This window comes from Scylla paramamosain, chromosome 30 (genome assembly GCF_035594125.1).
Source record: "Scylla paramamosain isolate STU-SP2022 chromosome 30, ASM3559412v1, whole genome shotgun sequence".
Classification (NCBI taxonomy): domain Eukaryota; kingdom Metazoa; phylum Arthropoda; class Malacostraca; order Decapoda; family Portunidae; genus Scylla; species Scylla paramamosain.
The window spans coordinates 16,958,986-16,970,024 of NC_087180.1; positions in this window are offsets into that span (position 1 = coordinate 16,958,986).

The window sequence follows — 11,039 nt, forward strand, 5'->3', positions numbered from 1 at the left end:
AAGAAGAAATGAAACACTTAAGATGAGACAAGAATGAAGAAGTGAAGAAATGAAGGAGGTTAGAAAATAGAAAGAATAAATAAAACAATATGACGTACATGTTTACCAGTCATTGCGCCTCTGTTAATGCTCCGAGTTATCCATCATGAACAGCAAGTCCTCACATTCCTGTTCGATCTGTTTGGGTCTTGACAGCTGCGAGGACACTGCCTGACTATGCCCAGACTACCTCCACTGCGGAAATACTTCGTTACCAAGCCCTGGAGGAGTGAGTGGATGACATGTTTGCCTCGTGACATCATTCCTCGCCTCGTAGCAAGTGTCTAGAAATTGAGTAGCCTGTACGCATTGCTACGACTTTGTGTTTTCCTCTCCTTACAATACCTGTCAGTTGATAGTCGTGGCAGATAAGGGGAGTTAAGATTTCTCTCTCTATGTAAGAAGGGTTCTACTCAAGGGAGAACAAAAATAAACAAGTAAGCAAAAAGCCCCGCCGAAAATTGCGAGTTTCCAAAAGAGACTTGATGGAGAAGTGTTGTATAGAGACAGTGGAGACGAGTGTGACCACGAATCTGCTGCAGATTAGCAAGCAACGTACAGACACGCTCTCTTGGTTAGTTCTTTGTGGTGCATGAAGTTTTTTTTTTTTTTAATTGGCTTGTTTGGGTGAGCAGCACAGTAAAAAGACGTCTGGAGAGATGCTTTTTTTTTTTTTTTTTTTTTCGCCGCGGCAGGATAAGAGTTGCTATATATGGAACCTTGGAAATAAAGTTAAATGAAAAGAATAAATAAAAAAAAAAGGAAGGTTCCGGAAATAGTATAGGAGAGATTCTGAATCGCACCACCGTCACCGTCACCACCGTCACCACCACCACCACCACCACCAATACGGGCCTTTGTGACGTAGATCAACGAACACAACAATAACAATGATGAATAATTACTTCCTGTTTCGTTTATTCCTTGCATTTCCCTCCTCTCACCATTTCTCCTCTCTGCTTCCTCCTCCTCTTCCCCTCCACGAGAATATCTTTGAGCTACAGGCCTCCCTCTTTCCCTCCCTCCCTTCCCTCCCCCCCCCTATACGTGACACAGGATTCTTGTCACGCGACGCAAGTGATAAGATAACGTTCACTCACTGCGCATTTTTCTTCTTCCGTATTACCTCTATTGTTGTTGTTGCTGTTGTTGTTGTTGTTGTTGTTGTTGTTGTTGTGTTGTTGTTGCTGTCATCTACTATTTCTTGACTGTGATGAGTTTTCTGGTTAGAACGTAAGAACATAAAAAAATAAGGGAAGCTGCAAAAAGACATCAGGCCTACACGTGGCAATCCCTGCATGAAACTTACCTATTTTTACATCCCTGACTTTATCTTTTCTTTTAATTCCAGCCTCTGTGTAACTTATATATCTACTTTCTTCCTTCCTTTAGTTAGTTCGTTAAAGATTGTTACCACTTTTAAGAACATAAGAACACTGGTCTTAATCGTGTGATAAGCCAGGCTCATTGACACAAACAAGTGACAAGAACCCTAAAAGAAACAACAGAGAATGTTTCCTTTCGTCTCTCTTTAATTTGGTGCCAGTAAAAGGCGGTCGTGCAATGCTGATACGCACACACTAAGCTGACTTTTGTGCAAGTAATGATGACAAGGAGGAGGAGGAGGAGGAAGAGGAGGAGGAGGAGGAGGAGGCAAGACGAAAGATGACGTGGATAGAGAGAGAGAGAGAGAGGAGAGAGAGAGAGAGAGAGAGAGAGAGAGAGAGTGAGAGAGAGAGAGAGAGAGAGAGCGCCCACACTAGTGTTACGTTAATGATTTGTGTATATAGTAGGATAATAATTTTGTATATATTTTCTTTTTATATTTAAGTATAGGCTTTTTAAATAGCAGCATAAAAAACGCTTTGTTTTAAGCCTGGTGTAAATTTATTTATATAAGGGAGAGAGAGAGAGAGAGAGAGAGAGAGAGAGAGAGGAGAGAGAGAGAGAGAGAGAGAGAGGAGAGAGAGAGAGAGAGAGAGAGAGAGAGAGAGAGAGAGAGAGAGAGTTGACATAACCCTGACGTCATTCCTTACTTAAAAAAGGCTTAGCCAAATATTACCTCGGCCAGCGTCCGTGTTCCCTGCCTAGCTGGCGGCTCGTCGTGTTCCCTGCCTAGCTGCGGCTCGTCGTGTTCCCTGCCTAGCTGCGGCTCGTCGTGTTCCCTGCCTAGCGCGGCGTCGTCGTGTTCCCTGCCTAGCTGCGGCTCGTCGTGTGGTGTGCTGGACTCAGACTGAACACAGCGAGTTTCACGAGTCTGTCATTATGGGGATTGGCAATAATTATAAAAAGTGATCGTCTTCTGAAGCTTTGTTGTTTTACCTGGAATATTTTCAAAGACTGCAGAGATGATTAGACAGGTTCTCGTATGGCGGGTTTCCTCAGTGGCGATGTAGGATTCATGTTAAACTAGGTATTACTCGAGTCGTAGAAAGCTTCTTGAAGGACTTCATGATTGCCACTCGGGTCTGTTAGAAGTTGTCGAGATAAGATATTGAAGTGTTTGAGAAACTGGACTAAAAAATAAAGAATCTAATATATTTCTACGTAGGCTCTTGATCATTTATTGTATTGTATTATTTAATTATTCAACTGATTATTTAATTATTCATTTATAACTGCAACTATCATTATTTTTCTAACAAAAAAAAAAAAAAACATTCACTTTTTTGGGATTCCGTTCAGAGAGACTCGCAACGCACTTGTATGAACGATTCTCCAGAGAGGGAACCACAGGCAACGTCCGCTGAGCAGGAAATGTCGCTTTCAGGTCCCTCGCCGGCGCTGCGGACGTGTGTGCGTGGTGTAACATAATGAGCCAACATTCTGACGGGTTATGTATGTCACGCTCCCGAGGTCACGTCACAAACAGTTTAAGCATCAATGTAACGCTACAAAGACCGTACTTGCTCTTGAGTGTAGTGAGGGCAAAGGTACCGTTAAATACTGTCCTTGATAAGAAAATATTACATGTTAACACTGATTAAAAGACTAACTGTATATCTTCGCGGTAGGAAAAGCTGGAATCATGAAAGCAACCTTAAGACTCCTGGTACGGGTAACTTCCATTATAACCTGTTGAATGTACCCAAGGAAACACAGACACGTTTGAGAGTGCAGTCATATCCAGTCCCAAATCAAGTACATCCAAATACATATGTACAACTGGAAATACTCTGGGGTGTGAGGAGTCAGCTCGCAGAATAAACACCTCACTCATGCTGCCACCTCTCCAGTGTTGTGTCTGACCCCAGGAGGCATGACTGGCTTCACGTCTTCATGGCCTCTCAGTTCTTTATTTACTTAAGGGGCTCACGGGCTTCTCAACCAAATTCCCAGGCAGTGTCCGGGAGGAGAGAGACTTCTTTTGAGTTCTGGCAGAGAAAATTATCAAATACAGATGGAGATCTTTACTGAATCGCTTCCGGCCTCTGTCTATCTCTGTCAATTTCGTCCGTGTCCTTGCCTTTATTTTTCCCTGACTGACTCCTTGGTTTCTCTCTCTCTCTCTCTCTCTCTCTCTCTCTCTCTCTCTCTCTCTCTCTCTCTCTCTCTCTCTATCTCTTACTACACATACGAGATACATTTTTACATAAGTTACTCAACACGGGAAACACACATGAGAGAGGGAACTGCTGGTAGTGATATTAAAAAGTACGTACAAGAAACTACAAGCAAGTACGCTCAGCTCAACACCACATCGAGCTCAGTAATTCCCAGACCACTATTTACTGTACAAATTACAAACTGAGAGGTGGATTTCCCTGAGTCTCTAGCGGGGAGAGAGAGAGAGAGAGAGAGAGAGAGAGAGAGAGAGAGAGAGAGAGAGAGAGAGAGAGAGAGAGAGAGAGAGAGAGAGACACACGGTGCCTCTCCCTCCTCTCCCTCACTCTCCCTCTTCGCTCAAGGACAGGAGAGGCTGGGTTGGCTGGGTTGGTGGGGTCGACGAGGCTCAAACTCGCGCGTCCGTGGCCTGTGCGTCTTCATGAGGCGAACGTAAGGACTATAGGCGCTGAGGGAGGCGAGGAGCGTCAAGGTCACTATTCCAGTGTGATGTGTCTGTGTGTGTTTGGATGTCTGGTGGTCGTGGTGATGGTGGTGGGATTTTTTTTATTACCATCATCATTATTAGGATTATCAACATTATCATCAGTCGTAGTAGTAGTAGTAGTAGTGTAGTAGTAATAGTAGCAGTAGTAGTAGTAATAGTAGACGTTACGTAGGAACAAGACAGTCAGATTTTTTCAAAACGACCAAAACAACACACATACTACTACTACTACTACTACTACTACTAATACTACTACTACCACCACCATCACCACCATCACCACCACCACCAATCACAGCCACTAATGACTACTATTGTAATTACAGGCTGTAAGATGACGCTTTCTGTCTTCTTTTGTCTTGTTTACCAGAGAGTGTACAATGCAGCTCCGGCATATGCCCTTGTGAAGGACCTACAGATCTCCTGGCACCAGTTTCCATTCCCGTGCGTCGCTGTAACATAATCTTGGCCAGAGATTGTTTCCTCTACGTGCAAAAAAACTCTCTCTCTCTCTCTCTCTCTCTCTCTCTCTCTCTCTCTCTCTCTCTCTCTCTCTCTCTCTCTCTAACCTTGGAAACAGACATCCACTCCAGCAAACTTCGACGCAAAAATAAAAAACTACTTCCTAATTTTACTGTGTTGCTGTTTTATTTTTAACTATTTATTTATTTTATTATTTCCATGCTGTTGTTGTTTTGACAATAAAGGCAACACAACAGTACACACACACACACACACACACACATTTCTTCCACAGGTACAATGACGCAGTTGGTCAATGTAAATAAACACACACATACATACATACATACATACATCCGTGAATTATGAGGACAACTTTACACACATTAGCATCGTAACAAAGGAGACGCATATATTATATATATAATTTTTTTTTGCTCATTTCCAAAGTTATTCCCATTATCATACAGCTGCTAGAATTCATTAGAGACATAAGAAAGAAAACAAGGAAGTGGATGAAGAATAAAATTAATACATTGTAGGAAAAAAAGAGAATAGAAACGAATAACCCGTTAAGGAATTTAGCATAAAAAAATATCGAGACACCATGGAACGAACGATGCCGAGGGAGAAAAAGTAGGAAAGTTACAAGTTTAGTTAAGCAGAGAGAGAGAGAGAGAGAGAGAGAGAGAGAGAGAGAGAGAGAGAGAGAGAGAGAGAGAGATATCAAGAGACATGGTACGAACGATGCCGCGGGAGAAAAAGTAGGAAAGTAACAAGTTTAGTTAAGCAGAGAGAGAGAGAGAGAGAGAGAGAGAGAGAGAGAGAGAGAGAGAGAGAGAGAGAGAGAGAGAGAGAGTCAGGAGAGACATCAAGAGACATGGTACGAACGATGCCGCGGGAGGAAAAGTAGGAAAGTAACAAGTTTAGTTAAGCAGAGAGAGAGAGAGAGAGAGAGAGAGAGAGAGAGAGAGAGAGAGAGAGAGAGAGAGAGAGAGAGAGAGAGAGAGAGAGAGAGAGAGAGAGAGAGAGAGAGAGAGAGAGAAAGAAACTCATAAACGCAGAATAAATTAACTGGTATACATCTAATAATTCTACACACGCATAAACCCAACCATCCACCCACACAAACACCCACACACACGCACACAGACACCACCACCACCACCACCACAACCACAAACACCACCACGACATTGCAAGGTCACAAGAAGCAGCAAGTGTCAAATTATACTCTTCAGGAAATTACAAACCGAGACACGTCGCTTTGAAATCACCAACAATGTAAATTTATGGACTATTTCTATCAGTACTTCACTTCTTCGCTTCCAATTCTCACCCTTCTCCCTCTCAATATCATTTCTTGCCCGTATCCTGAAGCACTTTGCTCTCTCATCAGGAATATTTCCAAAGGTCACACACAATTAGGCAGGTTAGCAAGAGTTTCTAGTGTTAATAATATAGAAGTTTTGTTAATTTGTCACTGGAACCATAAAACACCCTTGAAAATCCGTGTAACTTCAACTAGAGCCTTTTAAAATAATGTAGTCGGAAAGAAGAGCCGAAATTATTCAAAATAAGGTCCTTACTAAAAAACCAAGCCTGGCAACACATCTCGCGTGTTTGGTGCATGGAATTCCCCAAAACTTCTCTCACTCTCATGTTCAAGGGAAAGAAGGGAAGGAGGCAGAAGGGGAGTCCCTCGTGCTTTCCTGGTTCCTCCCTGGGTTCCTCCCTGGGTTCCTACATGGATTCATTCATGGGTTCCTTCCTGGCGGGTCTCCATAATTTTCCGCTGCACCCAAGTCCCCATGTGAGTCTACTTGCTTATATTCGTGTTTGTGTTCGGCATCTCAAGCATTGCTGCAGTTCTGTTCAAGTTCCTCCCGTGGACGAGCAAAATGCATCTTCTGGCACCCAACTGAAAATATCTAAGTCCTTCATCTTTCCTACTTCTATTTGTTGCCTTGGTGAACAGGTTTTCATTTCACTCCATGACGAGGAATGATAAAAACCTGTCAGACTGCATACGTAAACTCAAGCACTGTTGCATGGACCACGAAGACGTCTAGAATATCTATGAAATAAAGCACTACATGACTGCCTATCTTTCTTCATGAGCAAAGGAGTCAACGGCAAGATGACACAGCAGAAGAAACATACACGTATAAATAGACTCACTCCCTCCCTTTTCCCTTCCACCAGTCTCATGCCACTGCTTAGCAAAGGAAGAGGTGCCAAGGCAGTGAAAGAGAGGAGGGTGGGATGACTGGCAAGGCATCCTTTCACGTGAAAACTGCCAACGATGATGTAAACACTAATGGCGGAAAAGGAAGGGGGTAGAAGGATGATTTGTGAGAGATAATAATGAAAAAAGTCCAGAGAGAGAGAGAGAGAGAGAGAGAGAGAGAAGAATCTTATACGTATATGCGACGCAGGAAATGTTCTGTCTGACAACACACACATACACACACACAAGGCCATCCGTCCACCCACACACACGCCCACATACTATTAACGAAATCTTCACCCAGTTATTCCTAGACACATCTCACAATTGCAAATAACCCATCAATTCTAAGGTTCCCCGCGGACACCCCAACGCCGAGCACCTCTCCCAGACAGTCACCAGCAAATTGGCAACACTGAAGCAGGTGGCAAGGCAGCGTGGGGTCGATGGCCACTAGCAGAGGACACCGACCGTAGTTGCCCGCTGGAGAAAGTTACTGGTGTGGCCTTGATGCAGGAGGTGCCAGCTTGTCTTAGAGTTCTTTTACCTTTCCTCAGCCTACCCTCGGTGCTGTTACAAGTAGCGCTGCATCCAAGAAAAAGTCATACCGTAAAAAGTTCAGATAAAAAAATTGTCTCGGTCTTTGTGAAGGTCTTAGTACATAACAGTTTACTATTCCATATATAGCTTTTTTTGTGGAGGTCTTAGATTACCAGTCTATACATCAATTTTTTTTTGTGGTGTCTTAGTACATATCAGCTTAATAGCCCATATATCAACTTCTGTGAAGGTCTTAATAGTACGAAACAGTTTATCATTCCATATATACACGTTTGTGGCGGTCTTATTAGTAGAAAGCAGCTTAGTAGTCCATGTACTGATTTCTACACGATTTTTTGGAGATAATTCCTTGGATTGCCACGTCACTTCGCGGGTCAAGCAGTACACACAGCGTGAAGCAAGCAACGACCTCGGGTATCCGTAGGGTGTCGCTCATGGACTGCTGACCCTGAATACATGAATCGCACCCACACCACGCGACTCACACTCCACGATCAACACTACACTACAGTTCCTCCTACTCCGGGACCGTGTGGCGATAATACAAATGCCAAAACACGTCATGGGATTATCCTGAGTGTTCTCGGAGGTGTGTAAAGGGCGGCACAATACAAGGAAAAGTAGCATGGCATTAGAACGGTTGCCTTATCGCTGTAGGAGATGGTGTGGCAGGATAGCACCCGCCACGCATTTCTTTCCTAGTGTGGGCCTGCCTCCGTGGTAAGACAAGTTTCGCAATTAAGAAGAAATAAAAGAAAAATGATGATGTCTAAGTATAATCGTTTATCATTTCGAAGGGAGAGAAAATACTTACGTCGCAGTGAAATCATGAGCAGTGAAGAGGGACGTTGAAGATAGATAAGGAATAATTTCATGATTTTATATTAAGTAGATAGGCTGGAAAAAAAATAAAAATGAGTTAATGATTTTTATATGCTTAATTCAGCCAAAATTATCTTTCAAAACAGATTCATTCTTTACTGATGCTCCAAAATACAGACAAATAGACAGACACAAACAGGCAGGTAGATTTAAGATGCCAGATATAAATGAGAGAGAGAGAGAGAGAGAGAGAGAGAGAGAGAGAGAGAGAGAGAGAGAGAGAGAGAGAGAGAGAGAGAGAGAGAATGGGGGCTTAAACAACAATGAATCCCATTTCAATAACACGGAGAATAAAGACGAAAAAAAAAAGTCCGTCCAGTGGAGAGACGAAATGACGAAAGAAGAGAAATGGAATAATAATGAGTTGAAAGTGACCGTCGCCACAACAACCGGGCCCTGACTGTACCATTACCTTTGCCTACCTTTCACCTCCACAGGAAATTCCAAATAATTTCAGGAAAAAAAAAGTGAAAATAGAAAAAAAAATATTAAAAGAGCTATACCTACTCGGAAAACTCGATAATAAATATAATACAAGTTGTCTTAGTTGTACTGTTCAGATTAGTAAATGGATGTAATAGTGAAAGTAATAAATAATGAATTGTATACCTATTCTTCGGGGTTAATCTCAAAATTCCCAGAAAATAAACAAAATTTCAAAATCATGAAAGTCACAAGAAGGAAATTTCTCTTCCTGAAGTAAGACGTACTCACGAGATACTATTTCAGTTTATTTATTCATTTACATTTCTATCTATGACTGTCTACCTATGTCTCTGTGTGTGTGTGTGTGTGTGTGTGTGTGTGTGTGTGTGTGTGTGTGTGTGTGTGTGTGTGTCCAGAGAGAGAGAGAGAGAGAGAGAGAGAGAGAGAGAGAGAGAGAGAGAGAGAGAGAGAGAGAGAGAGAGAGAGAGAGAGAGAGAGAGAGAGAGAGAGAGAGAGAGAGAGAGAGAGAGAGAGAGAGAGAGAGAGAGAAACAACCACGCAAAAAAAAAAAAAAAATCCTGCTTGAGTCCCGTTATGGCTCCGTTTTACTAAACTTTCACTGGTCACATGCACTCCTCACCTCGCACTCCTGCACTGGATAGCTTGACCTATAAGAGAAAGCAAACACCACAGCGAGGCTCAACACAACATAACACCATAAAAAGCCTCACAACACATGAGTAACACCCTAGAGAGGTTCACAACACACAAAGATCCAATGAACCGTGCCATTAAATTTCTTGATTTCCTTAAGCGCCTTGCAACAACCTTCTGCTGCCTGAATTCTAAACGTTATATTTCTACACCGCTAATTAGGAAGAGGATAAGAATAGGAAATGAATAATGAGATACATAGATTATCATTAGACTTGTGGAGCGATTTGATTTCTAACTTTGGCACTGGTTTAGGGCAAGAAAAGCAACAAAAAGAAGCCCACTGAGGTACCAGTCTCTAACAAAAGGTTAAAAGAATCAAGTCTCAGTCTTTACTCCAGGCAATAAACAGTGAGATACATGAGAACGATGCGCAGTCACTGTCATATACAAATACTTAGAAGCTTGCAGGTGATTCCCAGGATGAAGGCTATTAATTAACCTGAGACCCGCCTCATAATAGTCTCACAAATTTGGCTGTCAACTTGCGTGGACGTGTCTAACTTAATGGTCTTAGCTCTAAAGTTAAATGTCACCTCTTGATATCCCACATACCAAAGATTTTTCAGAATGCAAAACACTGCCACAGCCAATCACTTCAGGTATACCGTATTTTTAGAGAGGGATGGAAGAGAGAGAGAGAGGTGAGATCATGAAAGCAGTGGCGTAGCTTATTTGAGGTTCGTGAATCTGTGCCACTTGAGGCGTGTCTGGTTCGGGGTTGTATTCTGAAACACATCTGCGCTGCACCTCCACTACTTTCAAAAGGCTCTAGTTGAAGCTATGTGGGTTTTCAAGGTGCTTTTTTACGGTTCTATGGATAAATTAACACGATTTCTACATTATTGAAAGGGTATACAATGTTGGGGACCTTGCTGATCACCTCTGTGGCGTTTGAAAATAGTCGTGGTGAGAGAGCAAAGTTACGGGTCCAAATTTCACGTAGTACTGTACATAACTTGCATTTGCCAACTCAGCTTGACTTCCACGCTATTACAACCTTTGCAGAATACATGGCTATAACCTCACTGACCTACGCTGCATATATTCTGAAGACGATTATCCGTTAACTCACAACCTAGACATCAAACAAACATGAAGAAAATGGATTGATCATGTTGAGAAGAGGACACTAGGAGGACAATAGAGACAATCGCTCAGGGACACTGCCTTAGTTACACTGATGACAAGTAGAAAAGTAAATTACGTAAATAAACAAACACTTGCTATTTTGTTATAGTTTGCCATAGAAAGTTTGAAGCCATTTTCTTTTTTGAAATAGTTTACCATAAAAATTATGATAAGTTTTCTTTAGTTTTGAATGAATTTTAAAGGGATTCTATGTTATATTGAGACGCTTCCTAATACTTCCACAATCTATACGTGGACTGAAAAAATCACCAGAACCAGAGTTTCTACAAGCTCATATACATAAACAATAATTCCATATGATATTAATAAAATAAAAGAAAAGAAAAATAAAGCAATGAAAAAAATAAGGAAAAAAAGAATGAAGAGCATACAAATCTTGTTTTTCCATGTTTTTTTTATCAAGAAATAAGAAAAGTAGTCGTACGTTATTATTATTATTATTATTATTATTATTATTATTATTAGTAGTAGTAGTAGTAGTATTAGTAGTAGATCACAGCCAAAAACACGCAATAAACAATA